This window comes from Ctenocephalides felis, unplaced genomic scaffold (genome assembly GCF_003426905.1).
Source record: "Ctenocephalides felis isolate EL2017-DRISC unplaced genomic scaffold, ASM342690v1 CF-g0.4_SCAFFOLD_01886, whole genome shotgun sequence".
Lineage (NCBI taxonomy): Eukaryota > Metazoa > Arthropoda > Insecta > Siphonaptera > Pulicidae > Ctenocephalides > Ctenocephalides felis.
The window spans coordinates 139,924,398-139,949,596 of NW_020538040.1; the positions used below are offsets into that span (position 1 = coordinate 139,924,398).

Sequence of the window (25,199 nt, forward strand, 5' to 3'; positions counted from 1 at the left end):
TGCAGAAAATAGAAATCGACTTTTTGAGAGAACGGAGTATCCGATTTGAATGATCTAAAAAACATTCAATTAGTAATGATTGGGAGAAGTGTTTATTAGTTTTTGGCAAAGGCAGGCCCAGCCATTTCGAAGATACGGAGCTAAATATGTAAAAAATGACAGTTTTTGAGAGAACTAAGCGTCCGATTTGAATGATTCAAAGAACTTTCCGCTTGTCTTAACAAAATAATTGATTTTGAAAAAAAAATTTTTTGTTCCAATATTTTTTTTTTTTTTTAATTTTTTGTAAATCGAAAATAATTCAGATTTTATTTTTAATTCTGACTATAGTTCTAATATACTTTAAACAAATAATTTTAACTTTCAATATTAGACAATGTTACAATATTTATAATAATCTATTTGAAAACATTCAGTATTCCTCGAACATTTCGTTACGGTACGGGAAGTTCCAGCAATTTGCCTTAAGGCACGATGCCACCCACCCCACTAGTTATTGGTTATTTTTATTCTTTCTATGTTTAATTACTGTACGTGAAGTTCTATCAATTTGCCTTAAGGCACGATGCCATTAACCACAAGTTTTATTTAAAATATCGCTTCATTCAAAGCATTATATTTTAGAGTGCCCACTAGTACGGAAGTTTTGTCGTGTTTTAAGTGCGTCTGACATGTGGATGTTGTTTCTTTAAAGGACGCATTTGGTATGTAAGTCATGAATTCATGAATGAAGTCCACTCGGCACGACGCGACGTCAGTCAGTGAATTCACAATTTAGGCAACTCTGGGTCTGTTAACTTTCGAGTGTTCTGTGATCATCCGCGTTATTCGGATGGTTGTATTTGTATATGAGCCGTTGTTCAGTGCACACAAATTCTAACTCCAACTGATTGTGTACGGTATGGTGCCTTGAGGCAAATTGCTGGAACTTTTCGTACCGACAATTGAAATTTAAAAACTAGCTGTAAGTGGAATTCTGTCTTAAGGCAATTAAGGCATCGTGCCTTAAGGCAAATTGCTGGAACTTCCCGTACCAAAAATTATTATTTTTTTAAAAACGATTAACATTTTTGAAAAAAAATTACTTTGAAAAAATAAGATTTTTGAGAAACTATAAATTGGACAAAAAATTACTTTTTTTTTTAAAAAAAATTTAAATTTTTTTTTTTTTTTTAAATTTTTTTTTTTGGAAAAAAAAATTTTTTTTCTTTATTTTGACATATTGTGGAAGATCTGAACTTTTTTTTTCAAAGCAATCGTACTGCTTTAACTCCATAGGGTCAAAATATAAAGCGCGTAAGCGCCGCGTCGCTGTCTAACGCATAAGCATTGGTACGGAACCCATAAGCATGTTAACAAAATGTATACTTATTGTTAAAATCTCTATAAAATATCTGATAATTTGATGTGCATATGTCTAATGATCATTTTTGACCGCAAAATGGCTCATTTTTTTACTTTTTCCTCCATATCTCCGAAACCGCTAGACCTACCTTCATGAAAATTTTATAGATTCTTCATCTTATCAATATAAGTGAAATGTTTTTTGTATTATTCAAATCGGATGCTCCGTTCTCTTAAAAACTGAGTTACCGTTTTCGGCACTTTTTTCCCCGTATCTTCGGAACGGCTAGACCTGCCTTCGCCAAAAACTAATCAGCACGTCTCCTTATCAATACGAATCAAATGTTTTTTGAATTATTCAAATCGGTTGATCCGTGTTCCCGAAATCGTCGACGAAAATTTGTATCCGCACATACATACACACACGTACATACATACACACACACACACACACATACATCCATTTTTTCTAAGGTATGCCAAAATGTTCAGAAACCTTTGAAACGTAAAGATATATAAAAATTTTCATTTTTGATTCTTTTGCGATTACTATAACTTGCCCTACGGGAAGTTAATAAAACTTCAAAAATTTTTTAAAACGTCCTAAACTTAAATTTTTGAATCTTTTGAATTTTAATATTTCGAAACAATTTTTCAATACAATCGCCCTGCGTAGCTGTTTTAGAGACGAGATATCGACGCGTAAGCGCTGCGTCGTGGTCTAATGGATAAACATTAGAACGGAACCTATAGAAATGTAAACAAAAATTTGTACTCATTACTAAATTATCCCTATTACTCTATAACGTGTCTGATAATTTGATGTACCTAAGGATCATATTTGACCGCAAAATAATGCTTTTTCAAAATTTTTCATTGTATCCCCAAGACTGCTGTCTGCTGTCTTTCCACAAATTTAACAAATTCTTCATTATATCAATACAATTGATGTTCAATCGTTCATCATTCATTCATTTCCGTTCTCTCAAAATTGTCATTCCTATTACTTTTTACTCCGTATCTTCGAAACGGCTGGCCTGCCTTTTCCAAAAACTAATCAGCACGTTTCCCTATCAATTGGAATCGAATGTTTTTTGAATCATTCAAATCGTATGATCTGTTCACGAAAGTGTGGTCAAAAAATTGTATCCAAGCATACACACATTAACATCTATTTTTAACTTCCCGTAGGGTAAGTTATACTAATTACGAAAATATCGAAAATGAAAATTTCGGCATATCTTTACGTTTTAAAGGTTTTTGAACATTTTGGCATACTTTAGAAAAATGGACGTATGTGTGTGTGTGTATGTATGTGAAAACATTCGATTCTTATTGATAAGGAGACGTGCCGATTAGTTTTTGGCAGAGACAGGTCTATCAGTTTCGAAAATACGGGGCAAAAAGTGCCAAAAATGGTATATCAGTTTTTGAGAGAACGGAGCGTCCGATTTGAATAATTCAAAAAATATTTTACTTGTATTGACAAAATAAACAACTGGAAAAAATTTTGGGACGGCAGGTCTAGCAGTGTATGTATGTGTATGTGTGAGTGTATGTGTATGTGTGCATGTGTATTTCTGTGTGGATACAATTTTTCGTCGACGATTTTGTGAACACGGATCAAACTATTTGAACAATTCAAAAAAAATTGATTCCTATGGCTAAGGAGACGTGCTAATTAGTTTTTGGCAAAAGCAGGTCTAGCCGTTTCGAAAATACGAGGCAAAACGTGCCAAAAATGGTATTTCAGTTTTTGAGAGAACGAAGCGCCCGATTTGAGTAATTCAATAAAACTTTTACTTGTATTGACAAAATGAACAGCTGGTGAAATTTTTGGGAAGGCAGATCCAGCGTTTCCGGAGATCCAAGAAAAAAAGAAAAAAATAATGCCATTTGACGGTCAAAAATGATCATAAAACATATGCACACCATATTTTCAGATACTTTGTAGAGATTTTAATAATGAGTACAAATTTTGTGTACATTCATATAAGTTCCGTACCAATGTTTACACGTTAGACTACGACGCGGCGCTTACGCGCTGCAATATTTTGACTCTAAAATAGCTATGCAGCGCGATTGCTTTAAAAATATGTTCAACATTTTCAAAAAAATTCAAATTATAATAAAAATTCAAATTTTTTAAAATAATCATATTTTTTCAAAAATTTCAAAATTCTCAAAAATCTAATTTTTTAAAATTTTGAAAAAAATTCAAAGTTCTTTAAAAAAAAAAATAGTTTTTGGTTCGGGAAGTTCCTGCAAATTTGCCTTAAGGCACGATGTCATGGGCCACTAGTTTCTAAGTTATGCCAAAATGTTTAAAAACCTTTGAAACGTAAAGATAAGCAAAATTTTCATTTTTTATTTTTTGCGATTACTGTAACTTACCCTACGGAAAGTCAAAAATTAAACAAAAAATTAAAAAACTTAGTACTTTCACACCAATAACTGTTTTTTTTTTTAATATTGATTTTTAAAATCAGTATCTTTATCGGATAATTAATATTGTTATAAAAACATTAAAAAAGTTAGGAAAATTCAAAAATTTTGAAATTTGAAAAAAATATTAAAATTTACATTTGTTGCATTATTTTTTTTTTATTCAACAATATATTTACAACTGTCCTACATAGACATTAAGTAAATCTTTTGGCAATACATTTGTTGCATTTACAAATTTTATTTTTTTTTAATTTTGAGTAGTTTTGCAAATTTCGAAATTTTTGAAATAAAACGATTTGATTTTTTTTTTAATTCTTTGAAAATTTTGAAATGTTTTGATATTTCAGATAAAATTACGAAAATTTGAAAAAAAATGCATATTTGTATTTTTCTAGAAATTTGAATATTTGAAAATTACTGAACTGCGTTTCCTAAAAACCAATCATTTTTTCATATTGCTATACATATACACAATAGCTCACAAAAGAAAACTGTTTTTTTTTAACTTCCCGTAGGGTAAGTTATAGCAATCGCAAAAAAATCGAAAATGAAAATTTTTATATATCTTTACGTTTCAGAGGTTTCTGAACATTTTGGCATACCTTAGAAAAAATGGATGTATGTGTGTGTGTGTATGTGTGTGTGTATGTGTGTGTGTATGTGTGTGTGTATGTGTGTGTGTATGTATGTACGTGTGTGTATGTATGTGCGGATACAAATTTTCGTCGACGATTTCGGGAACACGGATCAACCGATTTGAATAATTCAAAAAACATTCGATTCGTATTGATAAGGAGACGTGCTGATTAGTTTTTGGCAAAGGCAGGTCTAGCCGTTCCGAAGATACGGGGCAAAAAGTGCCGAAAACGGTAACTCAGTTTTTGAGAGAACGGAGCGTCCGATTTAAATAATTCAAAAAACATTTCACTTGTATTGACAAGATGAAGAATCGATAAAATTTTCATAAATGTAGGTCTAGCGGTTTCGGAGATATGGAGGAAAAAGTAAAAAAATGAGCCATTTGGCGGTCAAAAATGATCATTAGACATATGCACATCAAATTATCAGATATTTTATAGAGATTTTAACAATAAGTATACATTTTGTTAACATTCCTATGGGTTCCGTACCAATGCTTATGCGTTAGACAGCGACGCGGCGCTTACGCGCTTTATATTTTGTCCCTATGCAGTTAAATCAGTACGATTGCTTTGAAAAAAAAGTTCAGATCTTCCACAATATGTCAAAATAAAGGAAAAAATTTTTTTTTCAAAAAAAAAAAATTAAAAAAAAATTTTTTTTTTTCAAAAAAAAATTAAAAATTTTTTTTTTTAAAAAAAAAATTAAATTTTTTTTTTTTTTTTTTAATTTTTTTTTTAAAAAAAAGTAATTTTTTGTCCATATATATAGTTTCTCAAAAATCTTATTTTTTCAAAGTACATTTTTTTCAAAAATGTTAATCGTTTTTAAAAAATTAATAATTTTTGGTACGGGAAGTTCCAGCAATTTGCCTTAAGGCACGATGCCTTAATTGCCTTAAGACAGAATTCCACTTACAGCTAGTTTTTTTTTTTAATGGAGTTAGTAAGTGTGTGCACTGAGCGGCTCATATATCTTCAGTTATATTACTACAATCGTTCGGCGGTCCCGTACGATTCACCAATACAACAAGGCAACAAGCCCTCCGCAGTTCTCATGCTTCCGACGACGGAGTTCCGACTGATTCAAACTGAGCAGCCCGCGCTCGGTTCCGAGTCAGTACTCCTGCGCGCGCAGTTCGATACGCACGTACCCGCTCGTACGGACGGACGGAATTCATTCATATTTCGTATATACGATATTATATCTATAGGAACTCAATTGTATACGTGTGTTTATATTATAAAATATGTATGCACCTTATCTTCCGATCGAACGTCGTGTCACGTGTCCGGTCTGTCAATAAACTACACATAAATACAGGAATCGATCAATTTTGTGACACTAAAGTTTGCCTCGTGTTTGCTACAGTGGTGTGAGATACAAACAAATATCAGTGTTAAAGTGAAAAAGGAAACTTTTCCTCCCAAAAAAAAATTACATAGAAATATTTATAATAATAGATAATTACACGAAAAAGTGTTAAAGTGTTGTGCTCTTTTAAAATAATACAAAACTAAACAGTTTTATATGTTGTGCTATTTATTACAATTTATGGATAAATTACTATAAGACCTTTCCAGTGAGTAGTTTCTTCAAGAACTACTATAAAGTATCTGTTAGTGAGTGTTTTGTGTTGTAAATAAGTTTATGTTCCCAAGTGTTAAGTTCATGTGCCTCAAGTGTTAACAAGGATCCATTACCCTGATAGTACGTGTCCTTTACTACAATTAATTAAGCTGTATCAGTCTATTATGTTATGGCTCGTGATGTAACTCGTCGTATAGTAGGTATGTTTGCTTATTCATAGTTTCTATGCAATAATAAATATACAGATTCTATTCAAGGACAAAACACATACTTGTTTCATCTCAAAAGGTGATCACTATCTTGTCATTCGCATATTTCAGTTTTAAATGCCGTACTTAATGAGTGGATTTTATCTTTGCGAACATACTGGTATTAATCGTTTTTACGATTGTCTGATGCTTTTGCGAATTATGTGACGTATCACAATAAGTATTTTATTTGATAAATAACAATCTTGGAAAGATGATTGCGCGCAATTTTTGATCAGCGCGTTATCTATCTTATTCGAGGCAATAATAATTTCAATGAATACTAACTAAAATTATTGACTACATACACTTATTTAGAAAAAATATATATAATATAAATACATAAATAAATCAATGTTTGTAATGAAGGCTTCAATGAATTAGGGTGGTCCTTAATATGGATATTTTCGAATTTTTTTGCTCCCAGGGGCTTAAATGCTTAATAATTAATAAAAGAAAATTATCTGAAAGTTTGTGTTTCTAATATTAACCTTAAGATAGTCCGCATTTCAAGCAAAGTTTCTTATGGAAATGACATGAGAAAAATTTCATTCGTTTTTTAGAATTTTATAACTCAGCGACAAATGAATTAAAAGTAACTATTCGTGTTTTCCTAAAGTAACTGTTCTACAAAAAATGTTTCTTATAATTTTTTGTTATTTGCTTGTATGAGTTCTTCGAGCTCAAAGTTTAATCATTCTATAATTATTATGTAAATACTTATTGTATAAAATATATCAAATGTCGAATATATAAAATATATAATATGTATATGTATGTATATATGAGATGAGGTAATGAGATCAGTTCACAATATTTAAATCTATATTAATTGAAACTCAAAATAAATAAAATATTTTTGGATAATATTCGTTTTGAAAGTACAGAATGCGTTAGTATGAGGAACAAAAAAAAATTAATATAAAATTATATATTGTAGATTCGATTCAATTTAATTTGATATATAGCAAATACATTGTAATCTGTATGAATGCAAAATGTTTGAACATTTTGTATACTGTTATTGATTCGTTTCGCATAAAAATTCTGGATATCAATTTTTTTTCTTATAAATTACAATCTGTCAGAAAGACATTTAGTAATTAGTTTGACAAATAACAGAATTTTAAAAGGAAAACCCAGTGGTTCACCTTTTATTAATGTACTAAATTATATCTTAATTAAATTTTGGTATATAAAAATATAAAAATAACTAGCAAGAAGTAAAAAATAAATTGCTAATGAATTATTTGCGAAATATATACAACAAATACGTAAGTACGTATTTATTTAAGTTTATCTTACTTTATTTTTAGCAGTTTAACCTTTACTCGAATAACAATAAGAGTTTTGCCGAATGTGACTATTTTTTATGCTTATATATAGTATGATTAATTAAACATATATTTTTATGGATATATTAAATATTAAGTGCATTAATATATAGCACAAAATAAAAGTAAAATATTCATAGCCCTTGCGCCTCAATTATGATTTTTTTTATCTCTTTATTGAATTACAATCTGTCTTTACAAAAAGAAAGACATTCAGTAATTTTGATGATATATGAAATATGTATTCTGATTGCTGTTAATGAAGAAATAAATAAAAAAAATTAAATATTAAACATTAGATCTAAAAGGTTACCCAGTAGTAAGCCTTTTCAATTTTGATATATTGAATTTAAATTTTGTGATTATATAGAATAAACTTAAAAATAAAATGATCTATGAGGTAAATGAGTATAAATTGTGAATTATAACAACAAATGAAAAAGGCATAACTATTAAACTTAACACAATAAAAACAAATAAAAATATAAATAAACAACTAAATAAGTAGAACTGCTAATTAGAATGAATATATTATATCAATTATGAATTGATTCCCAATTTTGTATCAGAAATGAAATCTACAAAACGTGTAAATAGAAAATAAACTTTTAAATATTCATACAATTTCATTGATGTAGCGCCTGATCATTAGGACAGAACATATATATATATATATATATATATATATATATATATATAATAGTATATGTGTGACGTCAATCTTGGGATAATCTTATGAGTTATAGCTTGGTCAATACGTAATATCGAGCATAAATCAATCTATGCTTATAGGTGTATGCATTTAACAATGCTTTCGTCACATTTTTTTATTATGTAACTGGACATGTATAAAAAGTTTTGATATACAACCATTTTTGTGTCCACTGTTTGAAAATTTACAAAAAATAACAACGGTCATATACATTTGAATTTGATGAACTTAACCTATCTCTTATCTCACGTGTTGTTTCTCAACGATTTGCTTCAACTAATGTTTTAACACTTTCCTCCCGCGAATTCCGAGATTCATATGAATTTTGCCGCCTGAGCGGCAGTATCCGGGGCGAAAGGGTTAATCTAAATTACTATATTGAAACTTTATAAATCACTTGTGATACTGGTGTATTGTCAACCAACTAACTTTTAGCATAATACTGCTAACTTTTACTCATTGTCCTGTATGTATTATATTTTCATAATTATATTTGATAGAAATTTGATAAATGGCAAAGAAAAATATATCCAAAACCTTTAGCAAAATTAAGTTCCTTTTTTGTCAATTAAAACTTTATTAGAAATGAACTACTATATCATTGTAGTAAAAATTTGTAATAAAAAAGTAATGTATATTGTTAATTGCTATTGATGTATATTAATATGATAAAGTTTCAATAAATATGTAGAACGGCGAATAATATAGGAATTTTTATTATTGCAACATATAATTTACAATTGTCCTTAGTTTATACATAGCAAATATAATAAATTAATGAAAATGAGTAGATAAAAAGTACAATTCAGTAAGAGTACATTTCAATATAATAATAAAAAATAGATATAAAATTAAATTTCTTCTGAATAGTAGAGGAGACTGGGTACTGTTGTGCAATTTTTTTTTTGATCGGCAAGTAGTTCAGTAGAAATAATGAAATACTATCCTTTAATACGATGGATTAGTCAAAATTAAATTATACAAGAAAAAGGCGAGTGTCACAACCGCCCACTGCAATGCGGTCATGTTATTGTACGGCGCCGACTCAACGCGATAATGGAAACTTGTTTGAACAAACATACTTCATCTTGCTCCTTGTGGAGCCTATTTCAAAATCAGCTTAGTTCAGCTGTTATGTCACTACCGTACCCCTGGCACAACCGTAACCAGTCTTCTTTACAGTTTTAGTGGGTAAAAAATGTAGATGGCTAAATGCTTCATCGTGTCAAACTAAGAAACCTAATATTACTAGCAATAATTACTTTTGCTTGTACTATATTTCAGATAATATACCGTACTTTTTTAACAATAAAACAATTGTTAGACGATGGTACTTAAACATCATAGATCAAAAATCTCTTAAAGGCAATGGTCAGTTCACATCAAATAATAAAACCGATTAATTGATTTTCTCTCACATTGACAGATTGAGAGGAAACCCACATTTCTCACCAATTTCTTAAGACCAGTTTTTGATAATGTGTGATTCAAATATATTATTTCTCATTGAATTTATACTATAAAAACAAGTTATCTCGTAGGTCGAAATTTGTGTTTAGGCGCCCAGTACGAGTTAATTCGTAGAACGCTTCTGTTTTACTTCCGCCACATATAACATACTCATGGTATCTTAATGTTTATTTAAGGTATTTGACTAAAGAGAAAATGGAGGTGATTATATATCATTTTTATTTAAATTTAAGCCTTTCTTGAATTTTAAAATTGAATATTTTTGAAACTTCAATGCAGTAAATTATGAAGAATTCATTGGAATTAGGCATGATCTACTGTAGTATGAGAAATATATTAGAATTGCATGGTAAGAAATAGGTCTAGCAACCACTGGTCCCGTTTTCAATACCCACCTTATACTGCTGATATCAAGTACTAGTGATATCAGACTTTCATCTGAAATCATAAATCTTGAATATATCAAATAAATATAGCTTTTCGGAGCATTTCTGCATAAGAAATTAAGCCATAACTACTAATTATTTGCTTTAAAAATATATTATAACTAGAAAGGAAAGCTACTGGCCAGTAGCCTTTTAGTAGCGAATTATTAAACTAGCTGTAAGTGGAATTCTGTCTTAAGGCAATTAAGGCATCGTGCCTTAAGGCAAATTGCTGGAACTTCCCGTACCAAAAATTATTTTTTTTTTAAAAAACGATTAACAATTTTGAAAAAATTTTACTTCGAAAAAATAAGATTTTTGAAAAACTATAAATTGGACAAAAAATTACTTTTTTTTGAAAAAAAATTTTTTTTTCGAAAAAAAATTTTTTTTTATTTTTTTTTTTTTTGAAAAAAAAAATATTTTCCTTATTGTGACATATTTTGAAAGATCTAAACTTTTTTTCAAAGCAATCGTACTGCTTTAACTGCATAAAGACGAATTATCAAAGAGCGTAAAGCGCCACGTCGCCGCCTAACGCGTAAACACTGGTACGGAACCCATAGGACTGTAAACCAAATTCATACTTATTGTTAAAATCTCTATAAAATATCTGATAATTTGATGTGCATATGTCTAATGATCATTTTTGGCCGCCAAATGGCATTTTTTTTTACTTTTTTCATTTGATCTCCGAAACCGTTAGACCTGCCTTCATGAAAATTTAATCAATTCTTCATCTTGTCAATACAAGTAAAATGTTTTTTGAATTATTCAAATCGGACGCTCCGTTCTCTTAAAAACTGAGTTACCGTTTTCGGCACTTTTTGCCCCGTATCTTTGGAACGGCTAGACCTGCCTTCGCCAAAAACTAATCAGCACGTCTCCTTATCAATACGAATCGAATGTTTTTTGAATTATTCAAATCGGTTTATCCGTGTTCCCGAAATCGTCGACGAAAATTTGTATCCGCACATACATACACACACGTACATACATACACACACACATACACACACACACACACACACACATACACACACACATACATCCATTTTTTCTAAGGTATGCCAAAATGTTCAGAAACCTCTGAAACGTAAAGATATATAAAAATTTTCATTTTCGATTTTTTTGCGATTACTATAACTTACCCTACGGGAAGTTAATTAACAATTACTGAATGTTGTTATATAACAATGGACATAATGTAACTCAAATATAAACAAAAAAACATATTTATTGTCAATTTAGCTAGAAAATATCAAATGTGTGTTCCTGATTATTTAAATAGAATAGAGCCAAAAACACTTTAAAGAAATTATGTATTTATAATTTTAACATAAATAATTAATCAAATTCTTTTTGTACCATTGGTCATATTTCTCTTGATCTTGATTGTCAATCAATAAATTTATCTGACCAATTAACCAAACCAAAAAATATCGTATTATTCCTTTAAACTATTAAAATAAGATTCAAATTATCTTCCTGATGGACCTTACATGGGGAAACACTGGTTTAAAGAACAGGTTTAAACAACAATTACGATTTCATTACTTAAGAAACTAATTTAGAAATTACTAATGCAAAAATTTTACGGTACTAAAAAACCTCACATTTTGTTCCAAAATTATAATTGACAAGAAATTGATAAGAAAAAAATCATAAATTATATTTAAATTTTTTAAAGTCTAATGTCCTGCGCAACATATGTATATAGCACAGTGAAAATTTTAGAGCTTCTCCGTAGTTTAGTGGCTAAAGTTATGGTTTCGAATAGTAGTCCAGTCATTATAGTAAGTTCATCTTGGGATTCGAGATACCTAGCTGTAAGTCTGTAAATACTTGTATTTTGTGCCCTAAAAGTTGTCTCAAAACCTACATATGTTGCGTACACCCTGCCATATGTAGGTTTTAAGACAACTTTTAGGGTGCAAAATACAAGTATTTACAGACTTACAGCTGGGTATCTCGAATTCCGAGATTCTTACCTAATTGTAGCTTAAATGACTGGACTATAGGAAGTTTCAGGTTTGGTAACCACCTCGGACAGCCTGATGTCAAGAGAAATCTAGACAGCAATATGTTCCCAAGTGAAAACAGCGTTTGCATCAAGAAAAAAAGTCCTTAGTAGTGCAGAAATTGTAATGATAAAAATTTATCAAATAGAGATAGGACAACCGTTTGGGTTGCCACCTATAAAAGCCACGTTATTAAAGAAGCCAGCACAAAAGCTGATAAAATTCTATTAGCTGTTAAATAAATAAATAAAAAAATATAAAAAAGTGAAGTATGTAAACAATTAATGTGTGCCACTGAACTCATATGGCCACATGGATTATCTGTGGTTACAACGCGCGATGTAATACATTATATAAAACATAATTCTAAAACGTGACAAAGTTTTTAAATACATATGTGTACGAATACTTTAATTTAATGAAGAGTTCTTCTTGCTTTTGCCTAGTTAGTTTTAAAATAGAATACATTTATAGAGCATTATAATAACTTGTACGTGTTTTGATTATTTGATTGTTTCATTGTTCAGATAATATTACAACAATATAAAAAAATATTCCAAATTTCAATAAAGCGTTAAATTTGTATTTATGGGCCCACGGTGGCGTAATCAGTTCAGACTTGGACTAGCACAATATAGTTCTAGGTTCGATCCCAGCCATGGCCAAGTCCGACATTAGGCAGCTTCTATGTCAAATTTCCAATCTCTAATGCAACCTCAAGTCAGGCAGCATTGATGTCAAATTATCACTTGAGGTTATAGATTTCAAATATAACCTCAAGTTAAAATCGCTTTTCGTGGGTATAGATGCATATATAAAATGTCAACAAATACTTAGAGTATATAGAGATAGTTAAAATTATTAATATATAAAGATAGTTTAAGCCTTATAATCAAAACAATTACTGAATATCGTAATATGATAGATTGTAATCAATAATATAACAGAAATATGTATTTATATCTTAATTATACATCAATTGCATCATTTTAGTTTTAATTTTAGTCTAAATTAAATATTATTGATGTGTTTGAATCAAGTGCATCCAGCATCATGTAATAAATGTTCTCAAAATTCTTCAAATTTTTCAATGGAATTCGACCGCTGACACGTTTAGTCTCGTATATTAATTCGAAATTAACATTCAAAACAGAGCGATGAAATTAATTAAACACTCAACGAGTTATATCCAAAAACTTGCTGTCATAAATTAGTCATGATGTTGACAACTGGTTATACAAATCGCTTTGATCAAAATTATTTAATTTGAACCCAGTAACTCTTACTACGCACTTGAAATTTCACTTGTTTCATAATTGGAATTAACTGTAAGAAATTATAATTACTAGTTTTTGATGAATGCATACGTATATACATAAATTGAGTTTTTTTTATTGACGTTGACACATTCTTGAAATGTTTGTAGGCAATAAGTCGAAACTAATAAAATAATAAGATATATTTATTCTAAACGTTTTGACACTACATATGTGTCATCATTTAGCAGTATATCCCAAAAAAAACAAAAAATAAATAAAATTTCATATATATCCTTTATTTAATTTTTGTTTGAAATTAAACATATAAATTAAAAAAAATAAATATTAAAATTATCATGGTACTTCCGACATTTCTTAATATTAACGTTAATGTTTTTATATTATTTATTGCTATTTGTTTTTCACCGATTGGCTAACAAATGGTTAACATTTCAATAATTTAGTAAATGATCTAAGAATTTATCATTATTTATTATTATATATTATTTGATGACCCTTGAATTCGTTAATGACAATTTTTTTTAAATGTATTTAAAAATTAGGTACATTTCAGAATCAGGTATATGCTTAATTTGTTGATAGCCAAACATTTTTATAAAAATAATTTAGGAACTAGATTCAATTCAGCATCAGGTTTTTGCTAATTGAAACAAATTGTAAGTCATATTTTGCCTTAAGGCAAATTGCATTAATTGCTAATATTTTTTTAGTTTGGGGTCAAGCGCTTCCGAATCACTTAAAACATCCAAAAAATTGTGCTTTCTTCTTCGGGAAGTTTATAACCAGTGATAATTCTTTTTATAATAAAAATATAACGAAAAAAATCAAACGAAAAGATTAGAATGAATTTATAGTTATTTGACTTTTGTTATTGCAATCACATTTTGTGTGAAAATGTTAAAAAACATATTGCTTTTCAAAAAGTTTAGTTTTTAGCCATTGTTTTTTAGTGTATGGCAGGAGTTTAAGATTTATTTATTTTTTTGGATCTCCGAAACCGAGAATCACCACGTCTCCTCATCAATAGGAATCGAATATTCTTTGAATCAATCAAATCGGTTAAACCGTGCGCTTCAAATCTTGCACAAATACACACACGTACATCATTTTTTCGGAGGTATGCCAAAATGTTCAGAGGGTCTTAAAATGGAATAATATGCAAAAAAAAACATTCTCGGTTTTTTGAGATTACTATAACTTATCATACGGAAAGTTTTTTTTTTAATTTTATTTGAACAGCGATCAGAACTTATGGGTTCTATGAGCTGTTGTGATTAATATCTTACAAACTGCGTTTGTTTCATTACAGATGGCAACCCAAACAATTGTCACATCTCTGTATGATAAATTTTTATTACAATCTCTGTAATAGGGCAAGTATGGTGCAACAATGCCGGCTGAGGGCTATTTTCACTTGGAAATATATTGCTATTTATATTTCCAAGTGAAAATCGTTGTCACTGTTGCCTGACAACAGGCTGCTCGAAATGGGTATCGAACCCGGGACCTCTGAAACAAGTCCCGTCGCTCTTAACCGCTTACCTACGAGCGAGCCCTTACGGAAAGTTAAAAATTATGTTCCATAGTCAATTGCTCATTGGATTTTTTTTTCTTTTATTTTATATTTATTTATGTTCAATGTAGCGTTACAACTTAAAGAGTTCTCAGAATAATTGTCATCTGATTTTAAAATTTTGTTTGAAAAAATAATTAAATTCTTAGTCATAATTACTAAATGTTTTTGGTATCAAAACTGAGTGTAATTGCATTTTGAAAAAGAAAACAAATAAATTTGTTAATATTGTAATCGATTATTTTGTTTAACCCAAAGATTTTTTTGTCAAACAGAATGTCGATCAAGTTGATCCTATATAATTCAACATTCCTAAATTCAAAGAGATGAAGCGAAAAGTCGTACTCCTTGATATCGAATTTAAATTCGAGCCTATGTGAATTTTCCATGGACCGTTGCACTTAAACTCGTAAATAAAATTAATCTAAATTAGCATCGAATTAGTCAAATCTACCGCCCTTGTATTATCCGCACTTTATTAGGCATACGATCGTTCCCTAACTGTGATGTCACTGTTCGGGCAATTAAACGTCGCTCATAATGGTACCAGCAGCCAAGATTGATAGTAAAATACTAAGGCAATCATGATTATTCCTCTCTTTCTCGGGGCAATATACCTACATCTGTGTTTAATATCAGTAGAGATTTCGAACAGTAATTTCAGTCCTAAAGAAAAATTAAAAATTATACAGTGAACGGTATTAATTGCATATCCCTGCATTTTAAGTGCAATACCTTACGATTAGTCACGAACGTGCCATTGAAACAATAACGAAATATCAACAGAAATAATTAATAATTGAGTTCGGCACATAATAATTATTATGTTTCCTACATTGAAATCGAAACTGAAAAGCAGTAGTTGTATAAGCCACGTTCGAAATTGGAATAGAATGGCAGTTGGTGCAATTATAGATACTAAGCTATATTATAAAATATAACAAAAAAAACTAAATATTTTGAATTTTAGATATATATTTTATAGAGTTCTGTCAATAACTTTGATTTTCGTATAATATTGAATGAATAAAAAAAATATTGTAATAAGGGTTTGGGATAGACTTGGTGCAGGGGTCGAGAATCTGACCTTGTAACCACAAGGTTTCTGTTCTTACAATATTAAAAATGTTAAAATCAACATTTTCTAGAACTTTTATATATAAAAATAAAAAAGTATGCAAAAAAAAATTAATTTAATGAAATATATTGAAATGAAAAATTATTTAATATGCTGGTAATAGATTTTTCGAATAAGACAATTCTTTACAAAAATTTCAAAATTCTCGAAAATCTATTTTTTTTCAAAGTTTTCAAAAAATTTAAAGCTTTTTTAAAAAATTTAATTTTTGATACGGAAAGTTCCAGCAATTCGCCTTATGGCACGATGCAATGCACTAGTTCAATTTTGCGGAATAATCATACAAACAACTTTCGAGTAAAAATTAAAAAAACCTAAATTTTGTATGACAATATCATATGGTGTATCAACTAGTGGTGTATGGCAAATTGAACTTTCCGTACCAAAAATTAATTTTTTTGAAAAAGATTTTTTTTTCAACTTGGAAAAAATTAGATTTTTGAAAAATTTTAAATTTTTTTCAATGCAATCGCACTGCACTAGCTGCATAGAGACGAAAAATCGAAGCGCGTAAGCGCGTCGTCGCCGTTTAACGGACAAACGACGTTATGGAATTTACAGAAATGTAAAGAAAATTAATACACCTTATTAAAATCTCCATAAAATATCTGATAATTTGATGTGCATATGTTTAATGATTATTTTTGACCGCCAAATGGCATTTTTTTTTTACTTTTTTTACTAGATCTCCAAAACCGCAAGATCTGCCTTCCGAAAAATTAATCAGTTTTTCATCTTGTCAATACAAGTAAAATGTCTTACTATGAAAATATACCGTTTTTGGCACTTTTTGCCCCGTATCTTCGGATCGGCTAGACCTGCTTATGCCAAAAACTAATTAGTACGTCTTCTTATCATTACGAATCGAATGTTTTTTGAATTATTTAAATCGGTTGTTCGGTGTTCCCGAAATCGTCGACAAAAATTTGTATCCGCACACACACACACACGTACACACACAAACATACACATACATCAAGTTTTTCTAAGGTGGGCCAAAATGTTCAGAAACCCTTGAAACGTAAAGATATATAAAAATTTTCATTTTCGATTTTTTGCGATTACTATAACTTACCCTACGGTAAGTAAGTTTTATTATCTCATTATGTACTACCATATGTTATATACGAGTAAATCAAATAAGAACAAATATGTAATAAAATTAATTAGTGTATTCAAAATAATAATTGCGATTGAAAATGGCAATAATAATATAAAAAATAATGATGGTTATAGTTTTCCAAAATCTAAGAAATTTCTCTCCGTTATAGAAATAAAATGATAATATAATCTCCAGTTTGTTTTCTATAATATAAGATCTTGATTTTAATTGCTGCTCATATCGCGGCAATAAAGTAATCTTTATACAATAGGATCAAATGATAAGAAGTATAATAATACATTTAAATTATTGGACGTCAATCTTGGCATGATATCATAACAATACGGCGCAGTGCCAAATCTAATTTTGTAATAGATTACATATGACACGAGTTGAACAACGAGGCGTCAAAATATATTAGCTTGTTTGTTTGCACTGCCTTGATATTTATAGATTTTAGAAAGTGATAAGAGGATTTAAAAAGTGCAATACATTTTCGTAAAACTACAGTAAAATTACTGTAACAGAGAAAATATTATATAAAGTAGTCATAGTGCTGATCTGGACATATGGCGATGAGCTGTGGGGACAATGCTTAAAATTTTAGAGCCATTGTAAATGCTTTCAAGTAGGTAACTAATGAGACCATTACTAATGACTTATATTTGCCAACTGTTCATAAAGTAATATGGAACATGATCAACAAGTATCATCTTAATCTTAGCCAACATCCAAATCCACCAATTCAATAAGGTATTAAATTAAACCAATTAAAAGACTATTTTTGCAAGGAGATGTACCAAATATTTTTATTATTTAACGTATAAAACAGACATTTCAAGTGCAAATAACTTTGATAAAATTTTAAATACTTCTTTATGTTTTATTCTCAATAATTTAAAAAAGATATGAATATTACATATTAAAGAGTAGTAAAACATTTATGACTTATGTTGCGAATATTGGCAACATGCCTAACTTGTACTCACGTTTGTTATATTTTGTGTCAAAATAATAATAGAAACTACAAAGGTTAAAACACTGAGATCTCAGATCTGCTAATTTAAAAGTTTTTTATAAATTTACTAACACTAAGTTATTTACTAGTTTTAAAATGTTCTTTGATCGTCATAAATTTTTTGTTTTAATTACTATTTCTATAAATACATTTTTTTGATGCTTTTATTTTCTATTCAAATAATAAAAAAAAACATTTTGAATCTAACTAGAAGATAAATATTTTTAATCTAATCTTCAGTAAGTTACAGAAAGTATATTAATTCTTTCGCAAATTTTCTGTACTATTTTGCTATTGTTTTTATTTTTAATTTGACTTTTATATCTTTAAGTTTTAAGCATCAACGTTTTTTTTTAAATTATCTTTAATTTTTTTGTAATGGATATACCTATATCAATTTTTGGCAAATTATATTATGCAAAATACTGTAAATGTTATTTATTTATTATCAATATTTGCTAATATTACAGAAATGCGTTCATAATCCATGTGATAACCTTGGCATTCGATCGATATTTTTTATGAATTCTCAGAATTTAGGTATTTATTTTATTTGTTATTTTGCATAACAGAAACTAATTAAGATACTTATTTTTGAAAAAAGCTATTTAAATTTTTCGTTCACTTGATTATTATTTTTACTGATGGCCGTTACAAGGCAAACCAAATTTTACTCAATTTTTGATAAATTTGTTTTATCAATAAAGCGACCTAATGGTAGTTTTTACTAATCTTATTTGAACTTGGAAACATGTCTATTGTCTATATTTTAAAGTAAATTTTATACTTTTTATTAAATTTAAATAATAATGTAGTTAAGATTTTCATTAGATTTAACGTATATTTATTGTAGGAGCAATTACTACAATTAGTTTTTTTAATTTTATTTATTATTTATTTATTTTTCTTCATTTGTAATTTATTTTTATGTATGCTTATTTATTTATTTATTTATTTTTTCTGTAATTATTTATTTTTTTATGTATAATTTGGCCCCATAACTTAAAGATTTCTGTTAATAACTTTGATTGTTGTATAATATTAAATGAATAATATTTTATAATATTTATTGTAGCAAATTATGCTTTTATTTAAATTTAAATTTAAATGATGCTCTTGGATCGATATGAATTTGTTTATTCATAAACAAATAAATTACTGTTATGCATTACCATTAGATCAATAAATATTGTAAATAGTTTTTTCTCTCGATTCTTTGAATTTTGAAAACACTTCCGCATACTATTTACCCAATCAGTTTTCGGAATTTTTATTACATTATACGTGACATCTATCATTTTCTGAAGATTAAAATCGTTGATTTGCATTTAGTTAAAATATTCTCACAATCGAACCTAAGCAAAATTTTATAGAGATGGATATTCATTAGTAAACAATATAGTAATTGCACAGTTTCTAGGGAACAATTCTCTGCAATCTTATTTTAAAAAACTCTATTAATTCTGAAGGACAACTGATACGCAGTTATATAATATCTGGGAGCTTTGTAATATAAATTCAATAATAATGCGACTAACAAGATATACTTTGATGGCAATTTAAAATTCCCACTGTTTCAATATCACAAATTGCTATTGTTTCAATATCCACGAATAACCCAATTTTTATTTATTATGCCCAAATGAGCCGATTCTACTTCCACTTTTAATGTCTAAGAATTGTATAATATTTATTAAGTAAAATATAATTTTTTTAACTCACCTTTTTTATATATTTATAAATTATCAGCGCTTGGTAGCGTTCTGTTTTATGTTATATTTGTACTTTCTAATTTTACTAATTTACTTATAATTACTTACATTTTTTTATAATTACATAGTAGACTATTTTTTACGATAACTTTTACGTTATCCATTCGAAATTCACTTTACTATACCTGTTAAGAATTTACTTTATTTCAACGATTTATATTGTTACAAAAATAAAATATAAATATATAATGAAAATCTGAATTTGGCAATATTATATTTAAGAATTTTAAATTATAAAATTTTATTTTGAAATTAAAGTTACATTTTAGATTCAGATACACACACAAGCTTGGACAAATATATCTAAATTTATTTCCACGAGCATATATCGGTGTTTTAAAATGTTTAAAAGCTTTTTCTAAATTACTATAGTTTGTTACGTATTTCTTTTTAAAAATTCTAATTTTATGAAGCTTAATATTAAAATTAGCGTTATTAGCTTCAGAGGCTTGGAGAAATATATCTAAATTTATTTTTAAAAATATACATATATTGTTATAAAATACTAGAATTTGAAAGTTTTAACATATTTCAAAAAAAAAAAGTTATGGTACTACTATAGAGGCGAAAGAATCATAATTTCATGGTGTTTAATTTCAAAACTAAATTTACAATTTTGTCTTAAGGCACTTGAGAAATATTATATATTATAATGTTATAAATGTATAAAACTTTCACGTGTTTCAAATTAATATTATTCAGTAGCATAATTTATTTTTTATAAATTCTAATTCTTAAATTTTAATTTTAAAATGGAATTTACATTTTAGTTTCAGAAGTAGAAGCTTAGGGAAATAGATCTAAATGTATTTTCACAGATACGAGTATGTATTGTTATTGAAAAATAGAACTTCATCTTCAAATACTATTTTAAAACCTCGACAAAATTAAGATTTTCAAGATAAAACATCCTAAAAAAGAGAAAACTAGTTTTAAAAGTCTCAAATTTAAAGATATCATACCCTATAAATTTAATGGGTACATTTTTTACAGAGATAACACAGTATATAACCTTGATCTGGTATTCCGTCAGAAATATGCATCACCAGAGTTAGAATAACTATCTATTTAAATTATCTCTTGTAAAATTGTTTTTTTTTTAACTTAATTTACTTTTTATGTGCTGCTTTTATTGTTTACATCTTTGCCAGGGTAAAGGTTTAGTTGGTCCTTTTTACACAACCGACATGTAAGTCTCTATAAAAGTTATATAAAAAAAACTGTTGAATCTAAAATAAAATTAACTATACATCTTATGAAACAATTTAATAACGTTTACTTAAAGATTATATTAAGTTCTCGTAAATTAAAATACGTTTCTCACAACCAAAAACAAAATTAACAACGAAAGAAAATACTTTTTTATGGATTTTTAAGCACTGCTGTTTATCTCCTGATAGCAACGTCGTAACAATCAAGATGATAGCAAGTTATACATATTTTCCCTCTACTTTCAAATATTGTTGTTAAAAATTCTTAACTTTACTTGTTTTTGGGATATCGGTGGTGAACCTATTTACCCGTTCTACCCTATATGGCATAAAGTATAACAAAATAAAAAATAACTAAATTAATAAATATATTTGCGTTAAAGTATTAATTGGTATTAATTATTACTAAGTATGTGAAATTATACACTTTTTCCCATTTCATAATTTCGTCTTAAGTGAGAGTGTCCGCGTTATCGAATCTCAGCCGGTGAATGTTATGACATCTCCGAAATTGTCCATATAAGCAGAACCGATTTGGTCTTTTCACAATCGCATTTTTTATTTTTTAAACTCTGTTTTTATGAACACATTCCAATTGGCATGTTGTTCAACGAGTGACTAACCCTGACATTCGACGGATTCGAGCTCATTGCGAAGGCTACTTAATATTTCTAGAGAAACCTGGGGTAAAATGGAAAAAAATCAGTTAAAATTATTTTAGAGGGCTAATGTAGAGTAGAATGTTACTGAACTTGAAGAAAGTTTTTGTAATAATTTGTAAATATTTTAAGAGAAAAGTGGAATAATTTTTTTTTCTGAAAAATACCATTAAAATGTCTCTAAAGACAATGTAATATGGAATGGTACTAAGTAACTTCCCGAAGGAAAAGTTTGTTTTCATAAAAAAATCCGATTCGCTAATTTTATGTTTTTTCGATGTTTCAAGCCATTCTGAATCGAATGAGACCAAATTTGGAAAAACTATGTGTGTGTGTGTGCGTGTGCAAGAACACATTTTTTATAATTAACTTGGTGAGAGTCGTTGTAGTATAACTTTGTATAGTGTATTGAAAATACGTGGGAAAATTTTTCTGCAAAATGTTTGTAAAATATTTTTAATAAGCTAATGTATTGTAGAATGGTAGATTAAGTTGGAATATGATATTTAGCTACTTAATATTTCTAATAAAACGTGGGATAAAATGTTTTTTGTAAAAGGAAACATAATAGTAACATTGGAGAGTTAATATTATGCTAAATGTTACTAAGTTTGTTATTAACTTGGTGAGAGTTATTGTAGAGCAACATGAAGCTATTTAATATATGTAGAAAGACGTGGGATAAAAAAGTTTTCTTAAAATGTCTTTAGAGAGCCAATAATATATTGTAAATATAACTAATTGTGTAACGAACTTCTAATGAATCGATGTAATTTAATATTTGTAAAAAAAATAAGACAAAATGTTTGCTGTAAAACATGTAAATGTCTTTGCAGAGATAATATAATGAAAATTACTAACGTTGTGATATTGTTTTTGTAATAGCTGTTACTAAGTTTGTAATATTTAGCTATTCAATATTTGTAAAAAATCGTGGGATGAAAAAGTTCCAGTAAAAAAAATTATTAAAATGTCCATGGAAAGCAAATATAATATTAAATGTTTCTAAGCTTGTAATTAATTCGATGAGAATTATTGTAGTATCTATAATGTTTATCTGTTATTTGAAAAAATATAAAAATACCTCTAGATGATTTTGGGGGGCTAATATAATCTAAAGTGTTACTAATTTTGTAATTAATTTGTAAAGGTTCATAGCAGTATCATATTTAACAACTTAATAATCGTAGAAAAATATTCTGTAAAAAATTGTTAAAATATTTTTGGCGAGCTTTAGAACTTTTATAATGTGTTTTGAGCCCTATATTTATTTAATGATATAATAATAAATAAAATTTGTTTAACAATACTTTATTAGAAAAATACATTTTTTTTATTTGTACATAAATTGTACATATAATATAAATACAAATATTGAAATTATAAAACTTTACTACAAAGAACTATACCTTATACCATAAGGTTATGTTATTTTAATTTAATCTAATAGCTGAAGAACATTTTGAAACAATTTTCAAATATGAATAAAACTATTTGTCGAATTTGGTTTAAAAAAATGAGGAACATTTTTTTTATAGTCAGTCGCAAATATTATTTGCTAAACCATATTTATTTTACATAGTTTTTCTCTATAAATATTATGCAGTTGCCAAAACTTTTGGGTACGGCACCAATATTGAATATTGTTATGCACATGGCGTGAACAGAGGGTCCTTGATTTAAATATTTTGTTCAGAAATTGAAAGCAAAAATTTTCTATTTTTTGCTTTGAGTTTTGAACATGTGTAACATAAATTTGCTATGGCTATGATGATATGTTTGTATGCATTAATACGCTTGCATGATAAAATATTATTTCTTAAATGGAAAAAACTTAAAAATATTTGTTCTTAAACCTGATTAGATATGCTAGTCTGTAATTAAAGTCGTCATGAGGTTCTTAATAAAAAAAATGTTTGAAAGATCAATAAACATTTGTTTAGTAGAGAAAATAAATATATATAAAGACCTTTGTTATATATATATATATATATATATATAATTATCTTAATTACAAAATGCCATGTTACTAGTAAAATTTAAATATTTTTTTATAATTTGTTTTGGGACTTTGGGTTCATTGTCATATGACCAGTTACAAAATCGGCAGATACAAAAAACCTGGTTATTTAATTTTAACCCAAGATTTAAATTATTACGTATTCAACAATGATCATCAGATGTATGTATGCAAAACTTTTTTTAATATGAACAAATTCTTCATGAAACGTCTGATCTCTATCGTATAATTTATAAGTCAAAATTTCTGTAATTTAAAACTGGATTTTGATAAGATCAACATTGCTGTTTATACTGGGAGCTAATATAAAATCCTTTCTAGAATTAATTTTTTTAATTTGTTTAACAAATCTTCCAAACAAACTTGGTTGTTATATTTAATTTTAATTAAAATTTTAAATTTTATATATTTATACATTTGATTCCTACTGATAGGGTGATGTGCTGATTAGTTTTTGGCAAAGGCATGTCCAGCCATTACGGAGATAAAGAGCAAAGAGTGCAGAATATAGAGATCGAGTTTCTGAGAGAACGGAGCATCCGATTTGAATCATCTAAAAACCATTCAATTTTTAATGATTGGGAGAAGTGGTGATTAGTTTTTGGCAAGGGCAGGTCCAGCCATTTAGAAGATACAGAGCTAAATGTACAAAAAATGGCAGTTTTTGAGAAAAATAAGCATCCGATTTGAATGATACAAAAAACTTTCTGCTTGTGTTGACAAAATAATTGCTTTTGGAAAAAAAAATTTTCTTTATTTTTTTTCTTTTTTGAATAGATGCTTGCTAAAAAACTATTTATATATATATATATATTTATATATATTTATAAATATAATAATAAATACTAATTAATTGATACTAATATCAAATTAACTTTACAAAAATTCGGCAATGCTAATTCCCAGACGTTCTCCCAAATTTCAAATTGTTTTCTTCATTTTTCGGCACATATTTCTTTAGATAAGATTATTTGTTTCACGATGTCGTGTGAAGCATTCTTATCACATTTTCGACGACGTCCTTGTAAATTTTTATGATATTAACATACGGATTAAGAATTTTAATAATGATCTCTGCGGAATATCTATTAGCGTAAAATTTAAATTGTCTGATGTCCGATATTCTAAGAATTCGTTATCGATAGCTTTGATGTTAGTTATTTTTACTGGCAGTATGTATGTATATATGTATTAT

The 25,199-nt window shown here is 28.0% G+C and overlaps 1 protein-coding gene across 5 annotated transcripts in view; it reads left to right on the forward strand.

The window, feature by feature from the left end:
- The first annotated feature begins 5,585 nt into the window (after positions 1 to 5,585).
- The window catches only part of LOC113377986 (rho GTPase-activating protein 7), a 794,747-nt gene continuing 775,133 nt past the window's right edge, over positions 5,586 to 25,199 (forward strand). For all 5 annotated transcript variants that reach the window (XM_026618466.1, XM_026618470.1, XM_026618468.1 and 2 more), the window contains exon 1: positions 5,586 to 6,221. The gene's annotated coding sequence lies outside the window, so the exon portion shown is untranslated. The remainder of the gene's footprint in view (positions 6,222 to 25,199) is intronic.